Genomic DNA, 10,224 nt, shown 5'->3' with positions numbered 1-10,224 from the left:
CTGAAGCCATCGGTGTGCTGGCTGCGGTCAGCGTCCATTCACAGAGGCAGAGGCTGCCATAGGTGTGTATGTGTGTGTGTGTGTGTGTGTGTGTGTGTGTGTGTGTTGGGGGGCTTGACCTAGATGTAGCAGCCAGTTCAGTAGCAGACTATGAAGGTGGGGGGTCATTATACCCCCACGTGCCGTGTACCAGTGATTGAAGCTGGCTTGCTCCCCTACACCTTTCACCCCGACTGGAGGGGGAAATTGAAATCAATACAACCTATGATGAGGCGACTGGAGTGGGACAGGGGTGAGGGAAGAAGGAGGCGAGGCGAAGGGGGGGGGGTTTGGCTTGACGGATGGCTGGTTAAAGGGGGACGATCAATTACCCTGATGGATTGCTTTTTGGGGATTTCAGAAATGAGACGGATCTCTTGCTCCTTAAAGACCGATTGTCCACTGAAGGAGGGAATAGATGGGAGACTGCTCCACTGCAGTTTGCTTAACATCCTGCAAGGCTGGAATATCATTCACTTACATCTTTGTTGTTGTGAGAAGTGGCAACTGGTCCCTCCTCCCTCCCCAATCCTTTATTTTTCGAAAATGTTTAATCCCCTTCGTCCCCTCCCCCCTCCACACATTCTCTCTCTCTAACGGATCCCCTCTCTCTACATTATTCTCTGTGCATTTTAATTTTTTTTTTTCTGTCACCGGGGGCCCAGTTTCCCCGCCCACTCTCCTCATTTTAGCCTGAAACTAGAATAGTGGAGCCAAGAAATAGTTAATCTCTCCGGCTGCTGCTATGATTGGCCGCTGCAGCGCTTCAGCCTCCTTGAATGAGAAACAGGGGTAACCAGGCAACTTCAGTGCTGGAGAGAGAGAGAGAGAGAGGGGGAAAAAAAAGAAGATAGAGCTTTACGGGATCTTAGAATTATGGAAGAATTTTGAACATGTAAAAGCCAGGCAATGTGATTTCACCTTGTGTGTCCGGCAAATGGAATTAACAAATGGATTTTCTTAAACACGCTCTCTGCCTCTCTCTCTCTCTCTCCCTGTCTCTCTCACTCTCTCTCTCTCTCTCATTGGGGGAAAAAATAGAGCGCTCAAATGAAGGGGACACAGATGTGGATTAAAACGCATAAATGGGACACTCCAGAAAAGCATCCGCTGAGAAAAGGTGAGTGACATCTCACTTATGAGCATCTCTATTAACGGGAGTCTTTTAAACTGTGAAACTGTAGAGCTGTTTAAGGATGCAAGGCAGCTCAGCGACATGTCAAGATTTATGGATAGGATGCGTTGGCCGCTGAAGGAACAGAGCAGTCCGCTATGACTGAGAGAGACAGTCTCATAAAGAATAGAAATGAAACAAATAAAATCCGAAATGATCCCGTGAGACTGATCATCGCTAGTGCTTGGGTGGATTTGAATGTGGAGTCCTTTAAAGCGCAAACGCCGGTCGCCTGTCAAATAACCTGCTGTCCCATATTGAATTGCGCACAAATTGGAAATGGACATTTCGATCTGAAATGATTGCGGTGCACGAGCTAGCCTACACGTGAAGGTTATGTTGCTTCATACCATCTGAAAAATACAAGTATCAGTAAAAGCTAAAAGCTTTTTCGACCACGTCTGTACCCCCTCCCTTTCCTAAATATTCAAATGATGTCCTGCTGCAACAGCAGTAAGTCATCTTCCAACGGCTGCGCGTTAAACAGCTTTGAGCCCGAGTGAATGACTGAATGATGACGCATATGTTGATGAACGTATCGATTTCTGTACAGAAACGGTTAGAAAATGCACAGATGAGAAGTGCTCAGGCTGCATTGGGGGCTGAGTACCTGTGGATGGATGGTTGGATGGGAGCGCACAGCGCAGCGCAGCGGCACCGGTCTGACCGACAGAGTCTGCCTCAGTCTGTGCATACAGGCCTGCACACGAGTCCTCTGTTTAGCATTCAAGTTCATGGGTCATTTTGGGCAGAGAAACAATCCTGTTAATTGTGGAAGCGTCCAAGCCGGGGATGGGGGGGAGGGGGGTGGGGCAGAAGTCATTGCCGACTTCTGGGCAGCCAAAGATGGGCGTGCAGTTGCGCCCATCTTTGGATTTTCCCGATGAAAGATATTTGGATATGAGGAGCCAATGATGCTCTTTTTTGCATAGTTACACTTGGATGGAACTTTTAATAGTCTGGCATAGTTTTCGTGTAATCAGATTGGTCCCATTAAACAGCCAGAAGCCAACCATTTGACCTCCTTCTGTCAGCGTATAAAATATTCATATTAACAAGTGATCTAATCTTTTTTTAGCCTTGTTTTTTTAATACAAGTGAATCACTTTGTTACAAGTCTATTCTTGAACAAATTCTGAAGTAATGATAGGCGACAACTGGAGTGATTTACATTGTTCCACTTCCATGATTTCCCTATTGGTTTTTAACCTCTCAAAGCCCAAACCCCCCTCGGGTAAAACTGAAGATGAGCCAAAATGACCAGTTCAAATGCACAATTCAGTATCGGACCATATGTCTATCATGATGCCCTGTGGTTTCTGCTTGAATGCTCATTAAGAGAAGGCCTACATGTGAAATGGCCTTGACTATTGCTGTGGAAAAGCAAGTAACAAAACTGCTAGCAGCTATAAAGCACGCTGCTGGTGAGAATATGCAGCCCACCTACATCTTGTCAACTCGAATGACCACAAGTCGTGTTTATGTTGTGGCTCGGCGGGATATAAGGAAAGGTCAGCGATAGCATTATGACATCTGTGCCAAAGTTCATTGGCGACTTCTGCCAATCGTCCAAACTGCCTTTAGTAATCTCCTTACAGTGGATGTTCTGCAACAGATCCTAAGCTGTGCCCACTGGCTCGATTGTAGGACACATGTGTTGCACACGCACACACATACACACACATCCAGTACAATTTCCAGTTGTCATCCCAAGACAGTTCTTTGCAGCCCAGTGTGAGTTGTGAGGCTTAAGATGGAGCTGAACAAAACACTAGAGAGCATTAGCTTCCCCAGTAAGGACTTCGTTGTTGGGTCTCCCAGTGGAATCAAGACACTTAATTTAGCTTCTGACAGCAGAAGCAGAGAGTGGATATGGGAGCTATATCTTATCCGATTAAGACCATAATGCCTTTCCCCTTTTTGCAATTATTGTAAAATGGTGAAAGTGGTTTGGAAATTTCCTTTTCATGTTATCTCAGCACAACAACAACGGCTCAGGGACTACATTTTCAGCTGGTTGTTATTTTGCACTCAGCTTGTATCACCCATTTGCTGTAGTGTTGCTTCTTGCCTTTTGTCTTGCTGAAAGCCTGGTGTATTATCACATTTGTTGTTTCTCTTCAGATTGCAAAGGCATTACCTCAACTTGAACTCCCTTAAGATTTCCCAACTACCCTGAGATAATGCATCTAACGAACAGGGGGTTACACTGACATTCATGTGGTGTTTCAGCATTAGACACACGATTGCTGGAGTGGGCTGAATCTTTTATAAAAGTAGTTTTAATGAGCTTGCAAGATCGTGTCTGAGTTCTCATTTTGCTGGTGGCCTTATCACATCGAGTCTATTCATTAATGAAGATATGGCCTCAGGCAGAGGCAGGTCAGAGGTGATCCTCTGTTGCCTCCGTTTGAACAAAAGGGGAGATTGCTCAGATAGCGGTGCATTGTAGAATACTGAATGATGCACATGTCCCATTGGGAGTATAATCAACATGACAGGTGCATCGCAAGTTGAGAGTGCAATGGGAGGGTAGTGGAAACCGAATGTGTCAGGAGCAAAGACACAAACTACAAGCTGAGAAAGTAGCTCAAGAAAAAGAACTCAAGTCATTCACGTGGGTAGTTTAACATCTTCTGGAAGCAGAGGCAGCGTGCACGAAAACATAACATTTAGCCTCGAACAGGACGTTTGGAAACTGTAATGGAAACAACACTCACTTATTACTGAGACTCCCACTGAACTGATTTTGCAAAATATGAAACCTGAAATTGGAAAGTGTTTAAATGAGCATTTCCTTTCCAACATGTTTGGTTGGATCTGTTTCAGTAATAAAACTGGAAATAGGCCCACACTTTTACAACCCCCACAGAATGTAGGATATTATCTTGCACATTACACTAAAATATTTTGTCACTTCATAATGAGGCTGTAAACTCTATTTATCTACATCTAGTTACATATGAATTCATTAAATTTGTTCTAATATCCATTTAGACGTTATGCAACTAAAACAGGAAAAGTGTTTATCAAAGTGCAATTCAATTATTATTCAATTAAATTTTAGAAATCAGGTCACTAATTGTTGCTAATGGCAGTCAAGGCTTATTGTATTTAATATTTCAAGTCTATTCAGATGCAATTTAGTCAAAGATATATGTGCAATTCTGCAAAAACAACTGTCAAGCACCATTGACTTCAAGTGTTTCCCACAGTCACGTCCCTTATCGCACGGATGCTGTTGAGTTGACAGTGAGGCGGTGACCCCAACACTATAGAGTGTTACTGGAATCAAATGGGGCAGTGAATTGCCAGCCCATCACACAATTATTTCCATTGTGTAGAGCTGGGTGGCTAGTAATCCTTGTGCTCTGGCCTGTAACATCTGGTGAGTGAGTGAAGTGTTCAGTGTGAAGCCAGCAGTGTCAGACTGCCTCCCATTTTCAGCCAGAGCAGCCGTCACTGCCCGCTTCACTTCCAGAGGACTGGGCATCTTCAATGCATCAATGACACCAGCCATCACAAGGGACATGTAGCATGCCAAACCAATGATTCATTAGGACTCAATTAGCTGGGAGGCATGGGGCGCCCTGCCATATGCCTCGAGGTTCTTCGACAATCTGTACCCACTCCTTACTACTGTACTCTCAACTGTCTTTGGCACTGTACAGACTGTACGTGTACGTCTGCCGCATCAGTGCTGTACAGTAGCAGCTCAGGACTGCAGTCTACTGCTTTTCACAGAGCTGTCTTCTTTGTACTATTAAAACAAGTCAGTAGTGGAGATTTAGCGGCTCGGTCTCTAGCCACCCAGTTTCTGAGCTGGAAATGAGTCACAATGACCTTCAGCTCAACTCATGTAGCGCCAGTTGGCACCGTATGAAATACTCATCCATCTACTGAAGTATGAGGCTGTGGAGCTCCAGATACTGTAAATCTTAGGAGGTAAGAAAGGCCCCACTCAATATCGACTTTGCTTCGCTTGCCAAGAGGCGGCGTGTGCTGCCGACAAGATCTATCCATCCTCAAATCTAGTTTGTCTTCTTATCTGTGCCAAGGTAAAAGACCCCCTCACCCCATCCGCCATCCCCCTCTCCCAATCAAGCTCTTCCACAACCTGAAATTAATGAAATTAGATTGGAGCAGAGAATAGAACAAGGGCAAGAAACACACCAAGCTCCAGATTTCTGATACAGATATCTGATGTAACGTGACGTATTCTCAAATTAAACTGAATATGTGGGAAGAGTATTGTTTCGAGAGGGATTTGATGAAATTGTTTAGGGATTTAATTGGATTCCTAAAAAGTGGGCATGGCTTAGCAGGCAGGAGTCCTTGGAGAATCCAGAGAGTTGTAGAAGACGGTTGGCCTCCACCCACATCTCCCTCATCTGTGTTGTTAGATCAGGATGTGGAGGATGAGGAAGAAATGAATAAATTAGACCATAACCATGGTCTTTTGGAAAGGCAAACAATGTTTTTGCCAATTGACATTCAAACACACACCACTGATGTTTGAAATCTGCCAGCTACAACGACCCACAAGCTAACAAGTCAAGTGCAGTTATATGATGTGATGGCTTAGCTGGTAGCCCCAAGTCACATTTGATTGGATAAATATATGCATATGCCCCCGAGTTCAGGATGAGTCATCAAATATATTTAAGCATTTAACAGGAAGAGAAAAGAGTGGAATTTTGATATACACTGCGCAAAAAATCACATAAATGTTACATGTATCTAGAGATAACACAACAATTAATGTAGGAACACAGGGCCGAACAGCTCAGACCAAATGCTAGCCATGCTATCAGCTCTGTCAGGCTGTAATTACCCACAGAAGTGCTTTGAGTTAAATGCTAATGTCAGCATGCTAACTGGACAGTGACAATGCTAACATCATGATGTTTAGTAAGTACAGTATATTGTTGACCATGTTCACCATCTTAGTTTAGCATGCTAACATACAGCTGAGGCTGATAGGAATGTCATTAGTTTGACATTTGATCATAAATTAAAGTATTGGTCAAATTAAAGTTTTGACCTGAAGATCGTGCTAAATGAAAAGTCTGGGGTTTAAAGTTTTTGCAGTTCATCCTCTGGACACCATGAATGCCTGTACCAAATTTCATGGTAATCCGTCAAATGTTTGTCGAGGTATTTCAATAACAGGCAAAGATGTAGTCCTGCTGGTGGTGCTAGAGGAAAAGTCAGCAGATCACCAAAGTCTTTAGAATTCATCCTCTTGGGACCTTTGATATATGTAACAAATTTCATGATAATCCGTCCAATAGTTATCACGATATTTCATTCTGAACCACAGACATCAACCTTGTGGTGGCACTACTGTAGAGGCAGAGTTGGGGATCACCAAAGCCTGTAACATTCCCCCTCTGGACACCATGAATGTTTGTGCAAAATTTCAAGGCAATCCATCCAAATAGTTGTTGAGTTATTTCAGTCTGGGTGGTGGACCGACTGACCTGTATTTATTTGTTTTAAGTGAGCGACTTCAAAAAATGGAAAAAGCAAAGCATTTCTTTGTAAATTAAATGCATATCTTTTAATTAATGCCAGGAGCGGGAGAGGAGCCAGAGAAGGAAATCAGTCAAGTTAGAGAGGCTCTGCCCCAGTTGTAGGCACGTGCAACCACCCAACTGCACTCCTCCAGCGTTTTCACCGCATTACCCAGAAACGCTACGTTCGTGTGACCCAATTTATCAGCCTCTCCTCCCCATTCATCTGCTTTCACAGATGCACTACAGGAGGCTCCATAAGCAGCAGAGCATTCATCACCTCTGAGTAGTGAGGTCCTTCGGTTGCATCCCGTTGGCCCGTTCTACAACCTTATTCCCCACAGGCGGGACAGCAGCTCCATATGTGGCTGATGATTATAATAGTGTGGCAGGCTGGCAGCAGCAGGCATTACATTAGCTGAAATGCATTTGTGCGTGCATTTGTGTTTGTGTTCTATAAAATGTAATCCAATATAAGCTTAGCAGGGTTTTTCTTCCACTGACAGTCAATTTAAATATTGTATCTGCCACATCTCCTTACCGCAGTACTTTTTCAACCCCCTGGAGGTAATTGAGATGTTTAGTTCAGCCTAGAGGAGCTATCAAACCCAATTCTCATATGATTTCATATCCTCTGATCCATGTTTTTTCTCATTGAGCATGGTGTATCTTCTGTTTCTATCATTTACAGATGTGAGTAATCAAACATAAGATGATACAGTTTATTCACTCTCACACAACTGAAGGATTTCCTCCATGACAAGTCTGTAGAATATTCTAATTTCTACATGAGATAAAGTTAAGGTTTGCTTATCTATGACAGATGAGTGAACCCAAAGAGGTTGGATGCGAAATGTGTCATCTGCTTCAAAAAAGAGATAAAATAGACCACAGTTTCTAGATATTTTGGATGCAGTGATACTTAAACTTCTGCAAACATTAAATTATATTTCATTTACTACGCAGTTTGCAGTTATAGGTCATTAGTCATAGGTTTGATACCCCAACCGTCTCTCATACAAATTATGTCTGTATACTATAGACTACTACTCATGTTTAAACAGCAAATATATCATGAAAGAAACATAATGCTGCCAGAATAATGTTTTTTATCAACATGATGAGCAAAAATACTGTATCTGCAAAAGGTTCACCGACAATATATTAATATACATGAGCTTTTCATGTATATACATATAATGAAAAGATCAAAGCTGACTTGAAAAAAGGAGACAGGATGAGTTGTCTTTTTTAACATGTAACAGAAACCACTCTTTCCATAACCCAGTACCTTTGTTGCTACACCATCTATCCAAACCACCTCTCTATGAGTTGTGTGTGGTGCAAAACCATAAACCACTTTCTTCACTGAAAAAAATGTTGCCACTTATAATCATGTTTGGCAAAACAAATATATAATAGCAGTACATGAATGTAATATATAGAAGACAGGGTTGCTCATCCACTTGTTTGCTGATTTAGCCAGAGATGGGAAAAGAGCAGAAGTAAAAAGAAACTGGTGAATTTTTTAAAGATCCTCTCAAGGATATGTTTAAAGATGTATATAAAATACTCTACTTTGAATAATAATTTGTGTCTGATATGGTTTTTCTACAAAAAAAAGTTTAATTATCTTGTTAAAATCCTTAAAATGACATTTACTTTTTCTCCCTCATTAAAAAATCCAGAATCTATAAATATGCAAGTAATATTTATTTTAGAAGTTTAACTGTTGGACACAAGATGTCTCTTACTCCACTATTAAGTTCCCTCTCAGTGTACAGTCTTGTGTAAGTTGAAAATTGGACCACAGTTGGCTTCCAAACTAGTTGTGATGTCACAAGTCATGCACACAGGCCCACTACTTCAATTTTCAATGAGCACAGAGAAACTTTGGGCAGATGAATGTGAAATCAGCCTTCTAGTGTCAAAATCTGCACATACATCATTCAGCACAGTGAAGCTCAAACATTCAACTGTAGGAACAAGAAGAAAAAGACATTTTTGAGTGGAGGAGAACTTAAAATGTCACTTGTCTACAAAATGAATCAAATTGAAGAAAAATTAACCCTGAGCAGGGCTGTGGGGAACGGGGCAAAAATAGACTATGGCCCTTTATTGAGTCCTCAAATTCTCACACTTTCTGGGCAATGTGTATGTGCTAGGTAATATTTTTTGGGGGTAATTTGACTGTATGAAAAAATATTCAAAATTATGCAGTATGTGAGTACAATATAAACTAAACTGGATGTTAACCTCTCTACAAAACGGGCTCTTGACACACAGTGAACCTGGCATGGTCAGGTTCCCTTAAGGTCTGGAGCTTCAGGGCAGGTGCCCACTTTGACCGGTTGGTAATCCAGCCTTAATTGTTCCTGAGTCACAAGCAGCTCTCAAAGGGAGCCGGCCCTCAGACTGACCTTCACGGAGGAAACCTTACATTTCTGGATTTGGTCTGTGAATGCATCATCATTATCATTCATTTATTCATGTCATTATCACAAAAGGGATGAGGGAGGGCTATATTTAACTCAACTAATCTATAGAATCTGGCATGTAAGTAAAACGTTGGATGAATATTTAACCTTTAATGGCTGATGACATTTGATTTTCCTAAACGTCTGCTCTGGCTGAGTAATTGCAGTTGTTCTAATTTGGAACTTTGTACCTTTTTTAATTAAATGGAGATCTCCCTTGCAGCGGCGCCTGCAGGGAGCAGATTCTGTATTTTTTTGATGTGGAGTTGCACCAAGCGGCAAGCATCTGGCACAGCGACGGCGGTCAGCATGACGCCTACTGACGAGACCCTTTAGATCGCTTCTCATCAGAACATCACAGTTGGAGACTACCCTGATGTTTTGCTCTAATCAGCCATCAAGTGTCATATTCAGAGGCTTCACTCCTGCTCTCATACGGTCTCTGCTTGGGTTTATACGAAACAACACGAACAACTCGAGGAGAAACTCCTCAGAGACACAACGGTGGCAGCCCTTGTGTGTGTCTGCGATCTGTGTGAGATCTTGACCTTGCGATGCCTTTGTAATAAGAGGCAGGCGAATATTTCACTTATCATTAGCGGCATGATTAGCTGCCAATGGGCTGTGCCTGGCGTGGTTTAATCCTCCCGGTCTCCAGAGTGTGATAACATATGAGATGACAACAGTTTCACACCCAGTTTCACACCTCCCGCGGTTCCATACGTAGCAGCAACCTAATCACTCATGTGAGATTAATGAGAGACGTTGAGGTGTGGTGGGAGATTCACTAATTACACCCGCACATACTGTATTGTAGTCAGGGGAATAGATAGTTTGTGTGTGTGTGGGTTGTGTAAGCTTCTTTTAAAGTACAGTTTTACGAGGTACCTGTTACTTCACAGCGGGAGAGGTAGAGCTACAACAAAGGTGCCCTCAAGAGAAACACAGCAGAGAAAAGAAGAAATAGTTAAAAGTACCTTGTGGAAATGATGATATCTAAAGTACATCTGCAAAAACA

The 10,224-nt window shown here is 42.4% G+C and overlaps 1 protein-coding gene across 1 annotated transcript in view; it reads left to right on the top strand.

The window, feature by feature from the left end:
• The first annotated feature begins 704 nt into the window (after nucleotides 1-704).
• Nucleotides 705-10,224, top strand: part of LOC122993367 (complement component C8 beta chain-like) — a 50,976-nt gene continuing 41,456 nt past the window's right edge. The window contains exon 1 of the mRNA XM_044367494.1: nucleotides 705-1,159. The gene's annotated coding sequence lies outside the window, so the exon portion shown is untranslated. The remainder of the gene's footprint in view (nucleotides 1,160-10,224) is intronic.

Source organism: Thunnus albacares, chromosome 12, assembly GCF_914725855.1.
Source record: "Thunnus albacares chromosome 12, fThuAlb1.1, whole genome shotgun sequence".
Classification (NCBI taxonomy): Eukaryota; Metazoa; Chordata; class Actinopteri; order Scombriformes; family Scombridae; genus Thunnus; species Thunnus albacares.
This window is presented reverse-complemented; position numbering and strand designations above follow the sequence as displayed.